Below are 16,697 nucleotides of genomic sequence, written 5' to 3' on the forward strand. Positions count from 1 at the left end.
TCCGCAAATGCACATCTTTTAGAAGGGATCACTGGATAAAATCAGGAATTTGAACCCTGACTGATTTTCCCTTCCTTAACTCAAGTATGCTGAAAACAACTGTAGCACCGTCAACACTGTTCTCCCTAAGTCCAGCTAACACAGGATTGGATTTGAAACTTTCCTGGTCTGTATCGCTTACCTGCTCATTGGATAAATATCATCATCATCATCACAGGCAGTCCCTTGAAGCGAGGATGACTTGCTTCCACACCAAAAAGAATGAGTTCACAGGAGTTTCAATGAAGGACCTAATATTCCAGATCCCAAACTACATCTTGAAGGATGGAAGATGCCTGTACGCGGATATTTTTAACGTGTGGTAGCCGTTGCACACCAGCCACCACATAGGCTTGACAAAGCAAGGTCTTGGACCAGTGGCAAGGATTACCCAAGACAACTGGAGACCAGCTCTGCTGCACAGACCTAGCGTGCACACATATTGCAGTGTGGGCTGGCCCAAGCTGCCCCTGGGCCCTCGTCTCTTCTGGGCCTCTTTGCTACTACTGGGCCATTAGTGACTGACCAAAAACAACGTGATTTAAACATTCATTGTATATTAGAAAGAGTGCATCTAAACAGTGGACATCGTTAATAAATAAAAAATGTTAGAAGGATGACAAAATATGACAGCTGGTGAATGAGATGCTACATTGACATGTTTTCCCTGTGATGTATCTCGGGTTTTAAATAAAGCATGTTGCTTTAAATAAATTACACCTTTGGGTTTCAGTCGCAGAATTGTACTGACACTGGGGCACTGTCAATACATTTGATGATATATGGCACAAGTTAGTGTGTAAACTTGACTTAACTATGCACATTTTTGAATATTTCACAAATACCACTGTTGAAGGATTTTCATAACTTCATAAGTTGGTTTTCATTTTATATTTTTTGATGACTTTTTGTCAACAAGAGGAGGGCTGATAGTGCCAAAGCATGAGATATTCTATGCTATATTTACCCTCCAAATTTAGTGTCAAACTTGTGGAGTGACAAATGGAGGTCAAGGCTCAAACTGATTTCGAAGCAAAATTTAATTATCTCTTCCAGGAAATCTCACTCCTCCTTATTCAGATATCAGGTTGAGCCTTGACTTGTGATTTAGGCTACATTTACGCTTTAATGGCAGCATTGATGCAAAGCAAGATCATTTTACACTGATGCTGCAGCTGTCATATAAATGCATCCAGTGTAATGTAACCATCGCCTCGGCTACCAAGTTGAACTGTCTCCTCGGGTACCTAATAAAAAGATAGAAAGACTTGGATTTATATAGCACCGTTCATGACCACCAGACCTCTCAAAGTGTTTTACAGTCAAGTACGTTTGGAGTGTAGTCACTGTTGTAATGTGGGAAACGTGGCAGCCAATTTGGTCGCAAGCAAGCTCCTACAAACAGCAATGTGATAATTGTTATATCTGCAGACTATAGATATACTCTCTGTGTAGTCAACTGTATAGTTGCATAAGATGGAGACTTGTTACCTGATGTACTATCAATAAGGTTTACACTGTAAATACTATGCTGGCACCACGAGAGGGTGCAACTAGTGGAAACCGGGGTTTCCTGCCCCTGTGGCAGAGGCTGTCCATTAGAGGGCAATGTGATGGAAGACATGAGGGTCACCTGCAAAGGTGTGCAGGGCCCAGTATAAAAACCTGCCCACCATGCTTGTGCCTCACTCTGGAGTTACGAATAAAGGACCAAGTCACTACAGTTTGAGTACAGCGCATTGCCTTGTGGAGTCATTCATAAGTGCATTACAAACATAACTGGCGACAAGAGAATATGGACTTTCATGCGATTATGGCTACCTTTGGCACACTAAAAGACTTCACAAAGTGTGATGATTGGGATGCCTTCACGGAAAGGCTCGAGCAATATTTCGTGGCAAACGACCTGGCAGGGGAGATGGACACATTGGCGGAGAAATGCAAGGTTAGACTGCTGACCAGTTGTGGGCCCGAGGTCTACCGCCTCGTCAGGAACTTGCTGGCACCCATGAAGGCCAAGCATAAGACATACGATGAGCTGACTGAACTAATTCGAGAGCAACTAAAACCAAAACAGAGCATCCTCACAGCCAGGCACAGATTCTACACTCACTGCAGACCTGAGGGTCAGGAGATTGCAAATATGCTGCCGACCTCAGGAGACTTGCGGCACCATGTAATTTCAGCACGCGCCTCAACGAAGCATTGCGAGACATCTTCGTTATGGGAATTGGTCACGAGGGTCTCCGTCACAAGCTATTTGCCGACACCACAGTCAACCTGCAGAAGGCCATCAACATCAGTCAGGCGATCATGACCTCGACCTGCAGCACAAAGCAAATTATTCATCCTGTGGACTCAAACCTGGCAAGTACTGTACACAGAATGATGCCTTTCACAGGCAAGACTGTAGAACGTGGCTCTGCCCAGGGCAGAGAACACAGACCTCAGGGTTCCAGAACTCAGAGTCCGCCCAGGGGTGCTAATCGAGTAGCACCATGCTAGCATTGCGGAGGAAACCATAGAGCTCACCAGTGTCAGTTTGCTGAGTATGTATGCAAAGCTTGTAACACGAAGGGCCACCTTCAGCGTATGTGTAAAAGAAATACAACTCACCGTCTAGCAGAGGAGTCGGTAGATGACTTTGAATCCAGCGGGGAGTATGATAATTTGGCCACAGAGGCAGCTCAGCCCCAAGCTGAAGTGTATGGAGTGTATACCTGCACCGCCGATTGTCCTCCAGTGAAGATGGAAGTTGAGATAAACGGCATTCCAGTCTTCATGGACACGGAAGCGAGCCAATCAGTGATGAGCCAGGAGGCTTTGGAACAAAAAATGACCCGAGCTGGTTCCAATACAGGAAATGCTGCGCACCTACACCAAGGAGCGGATTCCAGTCCTAGTGAGGATGTAAGTGTAATTCCATAATGGCATGGTGCACAAGTTACCTCTGCGGATTGTTGGAGGTAATAGTCCATTGATACTCGGAAGAAGGTGGATGGGGAAGATCCAGTGGAGACCTCTTCACTCCAGCAATCGATGTCCCCCGTGCTCAGGCAGAGCAAAACCTCACCTTCACTTGGGCCAGGCACCAGAGAACAGACCAGTGCAGCACCTGAGGCACAGACCATCCATCACGACTGTGTAGCAATGATCCGACCGGAACGACCTAAAAGTACCTTCCCGGCTCCAGTGGCAGGAGTCCTGGGGAGGAAGATCGAATTCACAGGCACTCTTCCAGCTTTTGTGGCAGAATCCAGGAGAGAAGGACCAAGGTAGTCGATCTCGAGGACAGAGGCAAGATGGTGTCCCTGCTGCAGCGAGGTGCAGCGTGGCTGAAAAAAAGATGGCCACGGCCATATCATAAGGTGCAACGCTGAGGGACCAACACGTGGTGTCTAACAAAGGATTTGATTGGGCTAAAGCCAGCAGGGTTCTCTTAAAGAGAGACTTGCAACCAACTGAACTTGAAGAGACATTGTATGCATAGCAATCAATGTAATGAACCGATTAAGATTGTGAACAAAATGTTGTTGCAAGATGCCGGTACTATTCCTAATGTAAAGAACAAAATGTTGTTGCGAGATGTCGGGAATAGAGTGTCCCCAAAAGTAGCAAGTGAGCAAATTCAGGAGGGTAAAGGCGCTGACCCTGATGCCTTGCCTCAGGTGTCCCCACAAATTATAAGCCAGTGACCTCAGGAGGGTGAAGGCACTGATTCTGATACCCTATCCCACGCTGCAGGCACCCGATGGCACTATTCGCCATGGACTTCGAAAGGAAAATGGTGCCAATACTCTCAGTCGGTCGCCATTGCCCACCACCCGGGTGGAGACGGCACAGCCCCCAGACCCAGTCGCTATCTCGGCCATGTCCGGGAGCGAAAGGTCAGAAACATCGAGTTCCCCAAACGGGACCTGGAACAGCCAGGTTCCCAACACCGTTAGAGAGCAGGCAGAAGATTCTGCAGCCCTCAAAGGAGGACAGGGAGGCCACACACATCTGTGGCTCTGCCCACCACTAGGCAACAGTAAAGGCCCTGAGTCTTGGCTAGGTGAGCTCATCCCGCTAGCAGGGGGAGCAGCGCCGCTATCAGATGACTAGGACCCCATCCGGTGGCTCTGGAACCTGCATCCTCACATACCTGTACTGCTACCTCAGTACTTACCATGACTGAACCATGAATGCAATCTACCCAATCCTGGCGCACGACCGCAAAACGTAACGAATGTAAGTCACTGAACCAAGGTGCCACGATACAAACTGTAACTTCCTTTCGTTGTACTTGTACCGTGTCTGATCCTATGTGTTAATGTAATGGGCTTGCTGCACAATCTCGCTGTGGGGGGGGAAGGGAAATGGATGTATGTAGCCATGGACACACACATGGATCACATCCAAAACCCACTGGAACCTCCACTGCATCATCAAACCATCCAAACTGGTAACCACTACCCAACGTGGTGGCAAAAGGACTTGGGGGTTAACAGGGAGAGAGCCAAGCCAAAGCACAGCCAAGGTGCAAGAGCTATTGACACTTAAGTCTGGGGAGAGCTAAGCCAGAGCACATAATGCAAAGGTAATCGGCACAAAGGGAAGAGTGATGTTATATATGCAGACTATAGATATACTCTCTGTATAGTCACTATATAGTTGCATAAGATGGAGACTTGTTACCTGATGTACTATCAATAAGGTTTACACTGTGTATATACTATGCTGGCACCAATAGAGGGTGGAGACTGGAGTTTCCTGCCCCTGTGGCAGAGGCTGTCCAGTAGAGGACATTGCGATGGGAGACCTGCATATGTGTGCAGGGCCCAGTATAAAAGGCTGTCCACCATGCTTGTGCCTCACTCTGGAGATACGAATAAAGGACCAAGGTCACTACAGTTTGAGTACAACACATTGCCTTGTGGAGTCATTCACAAGTGCATTACAGACATAACAATAATGACCAGATAATCTGTTTTTGTTATGTTGATTGAGGGATAAATAGTGGCCAGGACACCGGAGACAACTCCCATGCTCTTTTTTGAAGTAGTGCCATGAGATCCTTTACGTTCACCCATGAGAGCAGACAGGGCCTTGGTTTAACATCTCATCCAAAAGACAACAACTCCAACAACGCAGCACTCCCTCAGCACTGCACTGGAGTGTCAGCCTAGCTTTTTGTGTTCAAATCCCTGGAGTGGGACTTGAACCCACAACCTTCTGACTCAGAGGCGTAAGTGCTACCCACTGAGCCACAGTTGACACTTCGAATACTACAAATATTACATAGTCCTGGTCACACACTAATCCTAGTTTGCCTCGACACTTTCTCAAGGATTAATGAATTGCTGTTTGTGTTGCAGGTAGATTAGTTATAAAGTGAGGGTAGCTTTGTTGTATTGTGTGCAGATTCAGCTGACTCCCTGCTATATTGCAATATGTGCACTTCACTTTCTCCCTCTCCCCTATCTATTTCCCACCTTTGCTAGCTCAATCCAGTTTCCTTGGCTGGTTCTACAGTTCATTCCACCAATCTTTTATGGTTTGGTGGCAAAGAGAAAGAACATAACATTTATTTTTACACCGTACTTCAATGTTTGGGGATAGAGCCTGTTGTTTTCCCAGCTTTGGGGGAGTGATAGAAAGGCAGTCAAACGTATGGAACTTTTCTAATTTCAGAGAGCCGCCATGCTTATTTTATTGGGAATATATGGAAGGTCATTTTTACTCTATGAGGCTGCACAATCCAAATGCAATAAACCTTTATTTTGACTTTTTTCACCCCAGCCTCTTCCAGCATGCTTACTGAGCCAGTCGAATATCCTGTAGATTTACTTGGCTAGTTTGCAAGAGGCAATAGCATTTTCTCATCCAGGAACTCCTTCTGCTAACACACCAATGGCACTTTCAACACTTTCTCCAAATTCAGTACGGAGAGTGTGTGGGGTGTTTGCATCCCAAAATTATTAAAATGCAGTCTATTCAGGAACTGGCAAAATGACTCTTAAATCAGCATTAAGCAAATTCCAATTTAGTTATAGCACAAGCTAGATGCAAAATTGCTCTTCTGCACCAATAATAAGTCTTAATCTTAACCCCAATCACTGCTCCATCAGTGTCAGTCAAACCTTTCGCTCACGTGCCAACATGGACCAGTTGGACTGAATGGCCTGTTTCTGTGTTGTAACTTGTATGTATTTTGATGATTGCCAAGAGTATAATGACGAAAGGTAAAATTTTGTATTTATTCCATCTTAAAGTTTGGAATTGGACCATTGATCTCCCGTGAATTGTCAAATCAGACGAGCAGAATAACCAGAAGGTAGAAGTCATATTAATGACTTGGATGAAGGGACCAAGTGTAATGTAGCCAAGTTTGCTGATGATACAAAGACGGGTGGAAAAGCAAACTGTGAGGAAGACACAAAAAATCTGCAAAAGGATATAGACAGGCTAAGTAAGTGGGCAAAAATGTGGCAGATGGAGTACAATGTGGGAAAATATGAGGTTATCTACTTCGGCAGAAATAATAGAAAAGCAAATTATAATTTAAATGGAGAAAAATTGCTCAGTGCTGCAGTACAGAGGAACCTGGGGGTCCTTGTGCATGAAACACAAAAGGTTAGTATGCAAGTACAGCAAGTAAGCAGGAAGGCAGATTGAATGTTGGTCTTTATTGCAAGGGGGATAGAGTATAAAAGCAAATAAGTCCTGCTACAACTGTACAGGGTATTGGTGAGGCCACACCTGGAGTACTGCGAACAGTTTTGGTTTCCATATTTAAGGAAGGATATATGTTATGTATGAATAAAGAGTCTGACTGGATACTGTGAGCTCAAAGTAAAGTGTGACCTTAGTCTTTTATTGCAGGTCTCCAAAGTGCCTCTCCAGCCTGTGAGGCCTCCTTAGGTACCTGTGCTCCAAAGGAATTGTGGGATCCCTTGGGACTCCAGGGGATGAGCCTTCTGGTGGCTACACAAGTTATATACAGGTTACATATATAACAACACTCCCCCCCCTCCCCCAAAGTCAACAGTGTAACTATTTACAAGGTGAGTCGATCTGGGGCCTTTCTTCCCCTGGTTGATCATCTCGGTGCAAATGCTGGTTTTGGTGAGTTGTTTGTTGGGCCCTCACTGGGTTGCTGCGCAGCTGGCCTTGCTGAGCTGCCTGGTGTGGTGAGTCCTGCTGGGCTGCTGCAGGTGATGGGTTCTGCTTCATGGCCAACCGCGGTGTCGGTTGCCACTGGTGTGTTTGTTGGGGGGGTCAAAGAAGGTATGGTCCAAAGTGGGTTGCTCAGGAAAGCCCGTGAATCTGAGTTTGATTTGGTCCACGTGTTTCCGGTGAATGAGTCCATTTGAAAGTTTGACCCGAAACACCCTGCTCCCCTCTTTGGCCACAATACTGCCGGGAAGCCACTTGGGACCTTGTCCATAGTTGAACACAAATACAGGATCATTGATTTCAATTTCGCGTGACACATTTGCGCTATCATGATATGCACTTTGTTGAAGCCACCTGCTCTCTACCTGTTCATGTAGATCAGGGTGAACTAACGAGCGCCTTGTCTTAAGTGCCCTTTTCATGAGCAGTTCAGCAAGTGGGATCCCGGTGAGTGAGTGGGGTCTCGTGCAGTAGCTAAGCAGGTCTCGGGATAGGCGAGTCTGCAGTGAGCCTTCAGTTGCCCCTTTCAAGCCCTGCTTGATTGTTTGAACTGCTCGTTCTGCCAGATCGTTGGACGCTGGCTTAAACGGGGCAGATGTAACACGTTTGATCCCATTATGGGACATGAACTCTTTGAAATCTGCACTGGTGAAACATGGCCCTTTGTCGCTCACAAGGACATCAGGCATTACGTGCATGGCAAACATGGCCCAGAGGCTTTCAGTGGTCACAGCAGATGTGCTTGCCGACATTATCTCACATTCAATCCACTTGGAGTAGGCATCTACAACCACAAGGAACAGTTTACCCAAAAATGGGCCTGCATAGTCGACATGGACCCTGGACCATGGTTTGGAGGACCACGACCATAAACTTAGTGGCGCCTCCCTGGGTACATTGCTTAACTGCGAGCATGTGTTACATTTGTGCACGCAGGACTCTAAGTCCGCATCGATACCGGGCCACCACACATGGGATCTGGCTATCGCTTTCATCATTACAATACCTGGGTGAGTACTGTGGAGGTCACTGATGAAAGTGTCCCTGTCCATCTTGGGGACCACAACCCGATTACCCACAGAAGGCAGTCTACCTGTATAGGCATTTCATCTTTGCGCCGCTGGTACAGCTTTATCTCTTCCTGCATTTCCACTGGACCAGCTCCCGTGAAGCACATAATTTTTTACTAGGGACAGTAAGGGGTCCTGGCTGTAATCTGTCGGGCTGTGACGGGTGATTGTTCACTCTCGAATGCTTCCATAACCATGGCTAAATCTGCGGGCTGCGCCATTTCCACCCCTGTGGTGGGCAATGGCAGTCTACTGAGAGCATTGGCACAGTTTTCTGTGCCTGGCCTGTAGCAGATGACGTAGTTGTATGCAGACAACGTGAGTGCCCATCTCTGGATGCGGGCTGATGCAGTCGGATTTATTCCCTTACTTTCGGAGAAAAGGGATATCAGTGGCTTATGGTCAGTTTCCAATTTAAATTTGAGCCCAAACAGATATTGATGCATTTTCTTTATCCCAAAACCACACGCTAACGCTTCTTTTTCAATCATGTTATAGGCTCTTTCAGCCTTAGACAGACTTCCGAATGCATAAACAACCGGTTGCAATTTCCCAGATTCATTAGCTTGTTGCAATACACCCCCGACGCCATATGACGAAGCATCACATGCTAGTACCAAACGCTTACATGGATCATACAACACAAGCAATTTGTTTGAGCATAACAATTTTCTAGCTTTTATAAAGGCATTTTCTTGGCTTTTGGACCATACCCATTCATCTCCTTTACGCAGTGGTTCTAACAGTGTGCTGAGACCCGGTAAGAAGTTACCAAAGTAGTTCAGGAGTCCTAGAAACGACCGCAGCTCCATCACATTCTGTGGCCTTGGTGTGTTCTCAATTGCCTCCGTCTTTGAATCGGTGGGCCTGATACCGTCCGCCGCGATTCTTCTCCCCAGGAACTCCACTTCAGGCGCCAGGAAAACGCACTTTGAGCATTTTAACCTGAGCCCCATGCGGTTGAGGTGACTAAGAACCTCCTCCAGGTTCTGCAGATGCTCGATTGTGTCCTGACCTGTAACCAAGATGTCATCCTGGAAGACCACCGTGCGCGGGACCGACTTCAGTAAGTTTTCCATATTTCTCTGGAATATCGCCGCAGCTGACCAAATTCCAAATGGGCATCTGTTGTAGATGAAGAGACCTTTGTTCGTGTTGATGCAGACGAGGCCCTTCGATGATTCCTCCAGCTCCTGCGTCATGTAGGCCAAGGTCAAGTCCAGCTTCGTGAACATCTTTCCTCCCACCAGTGCAGCAAAAGATCATCAGTGTTTGGTAGTGGGTATTGATTCTGCAGGGAGAAACGATTGATAGTTACTTTGTAATCATCACAAATTCTGAGGACTGGTACAATCGCACTGGCCCACTCGTTGAATTCAATCGGCGAAATGATGCCCTCTCGTTGCAGTCGGTCGAGCTCGATATCTACCCTTTCTCTCATCATGTACGGTTCGGCGCTCGCCTTGTGATGGATGGATTGCGCCCCCCGAATTAGGTGGATCTGCACTTTTGCTCCTTGGAACTTCCCGATGCCTGGTTTGAACAGCGAAGGGAACTTGTTTAAGACCTGGGCACACGACGTGTAGTCAGCGGACGAGAGCGCTCGGACATCATCCCAGTTCTAGCGTATCTTTCCCAGCCAGTTCCTGCCTAGCAGCATGAGACCAGCATCCGGTACCACCCAGAGTGGTAGCTTGTGCACCGCTCCATCGTAGGAGACCTTTACAGTAGCACTGCCGATTACGGGAATCAGTTCCTTTGTGTAAGTTCTCAGTTTTGTGTGAATGGGAGTCAAGACTGGCCTTGAGACCTTGCTGCACCAGAATTTATCGAAAGTCTTTTTGCTCATAATGGACTGGCTCGGGCCCATGTCCAGCTTCATTGACACCGGGAGTCCATTCAATTCAACTTTCAGCATTATCGGGGGACACTTTGTGGTAAATGTGTGCACCCCATATAGCTTTGCCTCCTCGGTTTGAGGCTCTGGTTCGTCGTAATCGGCCATGGATCTGTCCTCCTCTGCAACATGGTGGTTTGCAGGATTAACAGAGTTTGAAGCTCACCTGCACATACGTTGGAGGTGTCCCATTGTTCCACAGCCCTTGCAAACGTACCCTTTGAAGCGGCATGAATGGAAATGATGATCACCCCCGCAGCGCCAACACGGTGTTAATAGCTTTGCATTCATCACCCTTGATGGTGGACACTGAGACATCTGCCGCCGTGCAGCTGCAGGCATGTGGGGCCTGCCCTGTATGTTGCGATTTGAAAACAACATCACTTTGTTCACAGTACTTGTAGCAGCAGTCGTGTGCTGAGAGATTTGCTTAGTATTTGTTATGTATGTAAACCTGTATATACCTTGTGTAGCCACCAGAGGGCTCATCCCCTGGAGTCCCAAGAGATCCCACAATCCCTTGGGAGCACAGGTACTTAAGGAGGCCTCAGAGGCTGGGGAGACACTCTGGAGACCTGCAATAAAAGACTAAGGTCACATTTTACTTTGAGCTCACAGTATCCAGTCAGCCTCTTTATTCATACATAACAGTATTGTCACTGGTAGCAATGAACACCTGGGCTATCGTTATGGCTTTACTCAAGGTTGGGGTCTGTACAGTCCAAAGTTTGCGAAGTATCACTTCATGGCCAATGCCAAGTACGAAAAAGTCTCTGAGCATGTGCTCCAAATCTCCTTCAAATTTGCAATGTCCTACAAGGTGTCTTAGCTCGGTGACATAACTCGCCACTTCCTGGCTTCAGACCTTTTTTAGGTGTAGAAGCAGTACCTCGCCATCAGAACGCTTTCCTTCGGGTTCAGATGCTCCCGGACCAGTGTGCACAAATCATCATACGATTTCTCTGTGAGTTTCGCTGGAGCAAGCAGATTTTTCATGAGGCCATACGTTGGTGCCCCGTAGATGGTGAGGAGAATCGCCCTTCATTTGGCTGCATTCGCTTCTACTTCCAGTTCGTTGGTACGAAGTATTGGTCAAGTCGCTCCACGAAGGTTTCCCAATCATCTCCCTCCGAAAATTTCTCCAGGATGCCCACTGTTCTCTGCATTGTTGGGATCGTCAACTGTAGCTCGTCGCCAGTTGTTATGTATGAATAAAGAGTCTGACTGGATACTGTGAACTCAAAGTGACCTTAGTCTTTTATTGCAGGTCTCCAGAGTGCCTCCCTAGCCTGTGAGGTCTCCTTAAGATTGTGGGATCCCTTGGGACTCCAGGGGATGAGCCCTCTGGTGGTTACACAAGGTATATACAGATTTACAAATGTAACAGTATACTTGCATTGGAGGCTGTCCAGAGAAGGTTCACTAGGTTGATTCCGGAGATGAGGTGGTTGACATGAGGATAAGTTGAATAGGTTGGGCCTATACACATTGGAGTTCAGAAGAATGAGAGGTGATCTTTTTGAAACTTATAAAATAATGAGGAGACTCGACAAGGTGGATGCAGAGAGGATATTTCCATTCATAGGAGAAACTAAAACTAGGGGACATAGTCTCAGAATAAGGGGCCGCCCATTTAAAACTGAGATGAGGAGAAATTTCATCTCTCAGAGAGTTGTAAATCTATGGAATTCTCTGCCCCAGAGAGCTGTGGAGGCTGAGTCATTGACTATATTTAAGGCGCATATAGACAGATTTGTGAGCGATAAGGGAGTAAAGGTTTATGGGGAGCGGGCAGGGAAGTGGAGCTGATTCCATGATCAGATCCGCCATGATCTTATTGAATGGCGGAGCAGGCGCAAGGGGCCAAATGGACCTCCAGACAAAGTGGAAGACGGCCCGGGTGACTGCCGCGGCACAGGAGCGAGAGATGGGCCAGACCTGTGCCACGTGTAGCAACCCCGAGAGCACCTCACTCCTGATGACCAGGTTCTTTCCTGCCATGGAGAGGAAGCGCAGCTTCCACCATCCCAGTTTTTGCTTCACTTTGGCGATACGCTCTTCCCAGTTTTTGGCGCACGCCCCGTCCGCTCCGAACCATATTCCCAACACCTTTAGGTAATCTGGCTTAGCGGTGAAGGGAATAATGGATCGGTAAGCCCAGTTGCCAAAGAACATGGCCTCGCTTTTGCTGCGATTGACCTTCGCTCCCGAGGCCAGTTCAAACTGGTCGCAGGTTGTGAGCAATCTGCGGACCGACTACGGATCCGAGCAAAAGATGGCCACGTCGTCCATGTACAGGGAGGTCTTGACCTGAGCACCTCCGCTGCCTGGGATCGTCACCCCTCTAATGCCCGCATCCTTCCTGATGGACCCGGCAAAGGCCTCGATACAACACACAAACAAGACAGATGAGATAGGACAGCCTTGCCTGACTCCAGATCTGATCGGAAAGCTTTCAGTTTCCCACCCGTTGATTAGAACTGTGCTACTGATGTCTCTGTTGAGCAGTTGGATCCAATTGCGGATACCGTCCCCAAACCCCATTTTGGAGAGCACGTCCATCAGGTACGTGTGCGATATCCTGTCAAAGGCCTTCTCCTGGTCTAAGCTGATTAAGCAGGTGTCTACCCCCCTGTCCCGCACGTAGGCAATCGTATCCCTGAGTAGCGCCAGGCTATCAGAGATCTTCCTGCCGGGGACAGCGCAGGTCTGGTCCAGGTGAATCACCAGCTCAAGAGCAGACTTGACCCTGTTGGCGATGACCTTTGACAGAATCTTGTAGTCCACATTGAGCAGCGAAATGGGCCGCCAGTTTTTGATTTCCTCCCTCTCCCCCTTCTGCTTGTAGATGAGGGTGATGATGCCTTTCCTCATTGATTCTGACATACTGCCAGCCAGAAGCATACCCTCGTACACTTCCAGCAGGTCTGAGCCCATCCAGTCCCACAGAGCCGAATACAACTCGACCGGTAAGACGTCGCTTCCGGGAGTTTTACTCATCGCAAGGGACAGGACGGCCTTTGTCATCTCATCCAGAGTTAACGGGTGATCCAGACTCTCCCGCTCACTGTCGTTTAGGACCTCCGTGATAGACTACAGGAATGACTGGGAGGCCGCGCGGTCTGTGGGCTTGACGTCATACAGCCTGGCATAGAAGGATTTGCTGATCCTCAGCATGTCAGACTGCGAAAACGTCAGAGAACCGTCTTCTTCCTTTAGGCTGGTGATCACAGAGCTCCCCCTGTGTACCTTTTGGAAGAAGAAGCTCGAACACATCTCATCCTGCTCGACGGAGCAGACTCTGGAGCGGAAAATGATTTTGGAGGACTCTGAGGCAAAGAGCGAGGCTTGCTGGCCCTTCTCCTCTTCGAGTTCCTCCGCGACATCGACCCCCATTGACTGCAACAGGAGCAGGTTTTGCATACTCTTCTGGAGTTGGGACAATTCCCTCTGTCTCCCTCTCGCCTCCTGAACACCTTTGAGGATGAAGAACCTCTTGATGTTTGTCTTGATTGTTTCCCACCAGTGTATCGGGGAATCGCAGAGGGGTTTTACGGTTCTCCAACCTTTGTAATCCCTCTTGAGTTCCTCCACGTTTTCCGGAGTCAACAGTTTCACGTTCAGCTTCCATATCCCTCTGCCAACTTTCTGGTTTTCCTGTGGGCGACAGTCGGCCAGTAGGAGGCAGTGGTCAGAGAAGAACACCGGCGTGACGTCGGTGGATCTGATCTTGAGCGTGTAGGACACAAACAGGAAGTCTATTTTGGAACGAACGGACCCGTCTGGTCTCGACCAGGTGTATCTGCGCGGTGCTCCGTCTGCAGGGTTGCTGAAGACGTCGCACAGCTTGGCGTCTTTTACCGCGTCCATCAGGAGTCTGGACGTGGCGTCCAGTTTGCTGTCGACTCTGCTGGATCGTCCAGCCACATCGATGACGCAGTTGAAGTCACCGCCCAGAATGACCGGCCTGGACGTCGCCAGCAGCAGTGGGAGCTGCTGGAAGAGAGCCAGCCGCTCACTTCTGAGAGGCGAGGCATACACGTTAATTAGCCTTAGAGGGGAATTTTTGTACATTACGTCTGCTACGAGGAGGCGGCCGCCCACCACCTCCTTAACTTCGGTGATGGTGAAGTGGCCTCCCCGCAGCAGAATGCCTAGGCCGGAAGACCGGCAGTCGTTGCCTCCTGACCATATAGATTGTCCATGGGCCCACCATCGTGACCACACTCGTGCAAGAACAGCAGGTCCGCTTTGACCTTGGCGAGGTACCCCAAGGTGGAAACACATCGCGTAGTCGATTTTACGCTACGCACGTTAATAGTAGCAATTTTAAAATCCATTTTAAAGCTATTTTTTTACAGTTACAAACATTACACTTCGGATAAATCATCCTTTAAGCCCGACATCTGCTCAATGGCCAGTTCCAGCATGCGTAAGTTATTACTATGAAAGTCTACTCCACCTGGGCTGGCGTGGTTGTCATCCTCTGCCGTGGGAGTGTTTCGACTAGGGGACTGCTGCAGTTCTGTCATTAAGTCCGATATGTCCTCTGTACTGTCCTCGCCTGGTGTTGGTGGTTCCCTCTTTTCCTCAGTCGCAGCGGTCTCGAGCTGGTGTGCTTCGATCGCTGCGTTGCTCCCGGTATTCTGGAGGTGGGGTGTGCTGAGCACTTCGCTGCTCCCGTTGTCCCGGAGCTGGTCTGCATTGGTTGCTTCTCCGCTCTCGTTGTTCCGGAGCTCGTGTGCGCTGGGCACTTCGCTGCTCGCGGGTTCCTGGAGCGGGGCTGCGCTGGTCGCTTCACTGCTCCCGGTCGCCTGTGGCTGTGGGTTGGCGTATTTCCTCTTGTTTTGGTGTCGGTGGTGAGAGGCTTTTTCTCGCTTTTCCTCATCAGACGAGCTGCCGTCGCTGCTGTCTGTCGTGGTCGTTAGCCGCCTCTTCCCTGTCATTTCCGCAGGGGCCCTTGCTCGCCAGTTCTCCTTACGCTTGCGGCCTTTTTCTTGACGGTCTCCCATCCCGCTTCATCGTCTGCTGTCTCCTCGTTCCTGGACTCGGTGCGCTGGGGGAGAGCTTCACTGCTGGCTGCTGGTGTCTCGCAGCTCGCCGTAGCAGGCTTGTCTTCCTCGCCGACTTGTTCCGAGTCCACGGGGGCGGTTGCTTCTTTGCCCAGGATGTTGGTCGGGGGGAGGGTGTGGGCCTCCTCTGGAGCATTGTGTTCCTCAGCTTCCTCCTCCTCTGGTGTAATGTTCTTTGCTGCCTGCGCATAGCTGAAGTTGCGTTTGGGGCAGTTTTTGTAAAGGTGCCTAGCCAGACCACAGAGGTTGCAGCACTTGGTCTCCTTACAGTCCTTTGTCTGGTGGCCTTCGTTCTTGCAGTTTTGGCAGATGACAGTTTTGCAGCTTTCCACCACATGGCCTGCCTTCCCGCAGGTGCGGCACACGTTGGGTTGGCCGGCGTACACCATGTAGCCCCGACTTCCTCCGATGGCAAAGCTGGAGGGGGCTGCAGGATGGTTCCGCTGGCATCCACCTTCATGGTGACCTGGATCTGGCGTTTACTGGTTCATATCCCGTGCAAGTCTTTCACGTCGCTGCTATTTCCTGCCCCATCGACATACCTGGTGAGGAAAGTCAGCACATCAATGACCGGGATGTGGGGGTTGTACATCTGCACTGTGATAATGCGTCTTCTCTGCGACGGGAAGGTGAACAGTGGCTCCCAAGTCAGCACTGAGTGCAGCGGTTCACTCGCCTCCTTCAAACCCTTGAGGAACTTCAGGCAGAGGGCGACGGTTCTGAAGGTCACATCGAAGTAACCTCTCTTCGGGAGGTCCTGCAAGGTGAAGATGTCGGTGACTTTCATGCCACATGTTCCCAGCAGGATTTTCTTCACGAACAGGTCCCGGTTGATGGTTGACTGTCCATCCACTTTCTTCACCGTCACTCGGATGGTGTTTCGGACGCCCTGGTTCGCCGCTCGGTTGGCCGCCATCCGGGTTGCAGATTCCTCCTTTCGATGTGTATTTTGGCCGAAGCCCTCAATCTCTCGTTGTGCCAGTCCGGCACTTAGGAGGGCCTCCGGGCCTGTAGGCCCGCCGAATGGTCGGTCGACATGCAGAGTTTCCTCTTCTCTCCAATTGGCGCTTGGCCCAAGCCAAAGGCCAGAGCCAGCAAAACTGGAAAAACGAGTTTCTGCAGTCAGTCAATTTGCATATGAATGCCCAATCAACAGATACTACACTTGATCTTAGCCAAAAGGCCGAGAAGCGATAGTCTTTGAACAGCAATGCATGAAAAGAGGCAGCACTCTGTTTCAGGCAAAGCCTCAGACACAATGTACAAATCTCTGGACAGTGGAGGAAAGGATGTTCCGAACGTGGCCCTCATCCTGATGGCCACCTTTGTGTGGGGCTGCATCAAGCTGTGCACAGACCCCCGGTACGCAAACACCAAGTGTCACTACATGTTGAGGTTCTACCTGTCCCCATTGTTGCGAAGGATGGGCCTGGCCACGCTGCCGCGAAACGCTCCACCAGT

General features: G+C 49.2%; 1 pseudogene; it reads right to left on the reverse strand.

Annotated features, from left to right (window-relative positions):
- Positions 1-16,298: 16,298 nt before the first annotated feature.
- Positions 16,299-16,431, reverse strand: LOC139266383 (U2 spliceosomal RNA; annotated as a pseudogene).
- Between the last annotated feature and the right edge of the window lie 266 nt (positions 16,432-16,697).

The sequence above is a fragment of the Pristiophorus japonicus genome, chromosome 6 (assembly GCF_044704955.1).
Source record: "Pristiophorus japonicus isolate sPriJap1 chromosome 6, sPriJap1.hap1, whole genome shotgun sequence".
In the NCBI taxonomy this organism is placed as follows: domain Eukaryota; kingdom Metazoa; phylum Chordata; class Chondrichthyes; family Pristiophoridae; genus Pristiophorus; species Pristiophorus japonicus.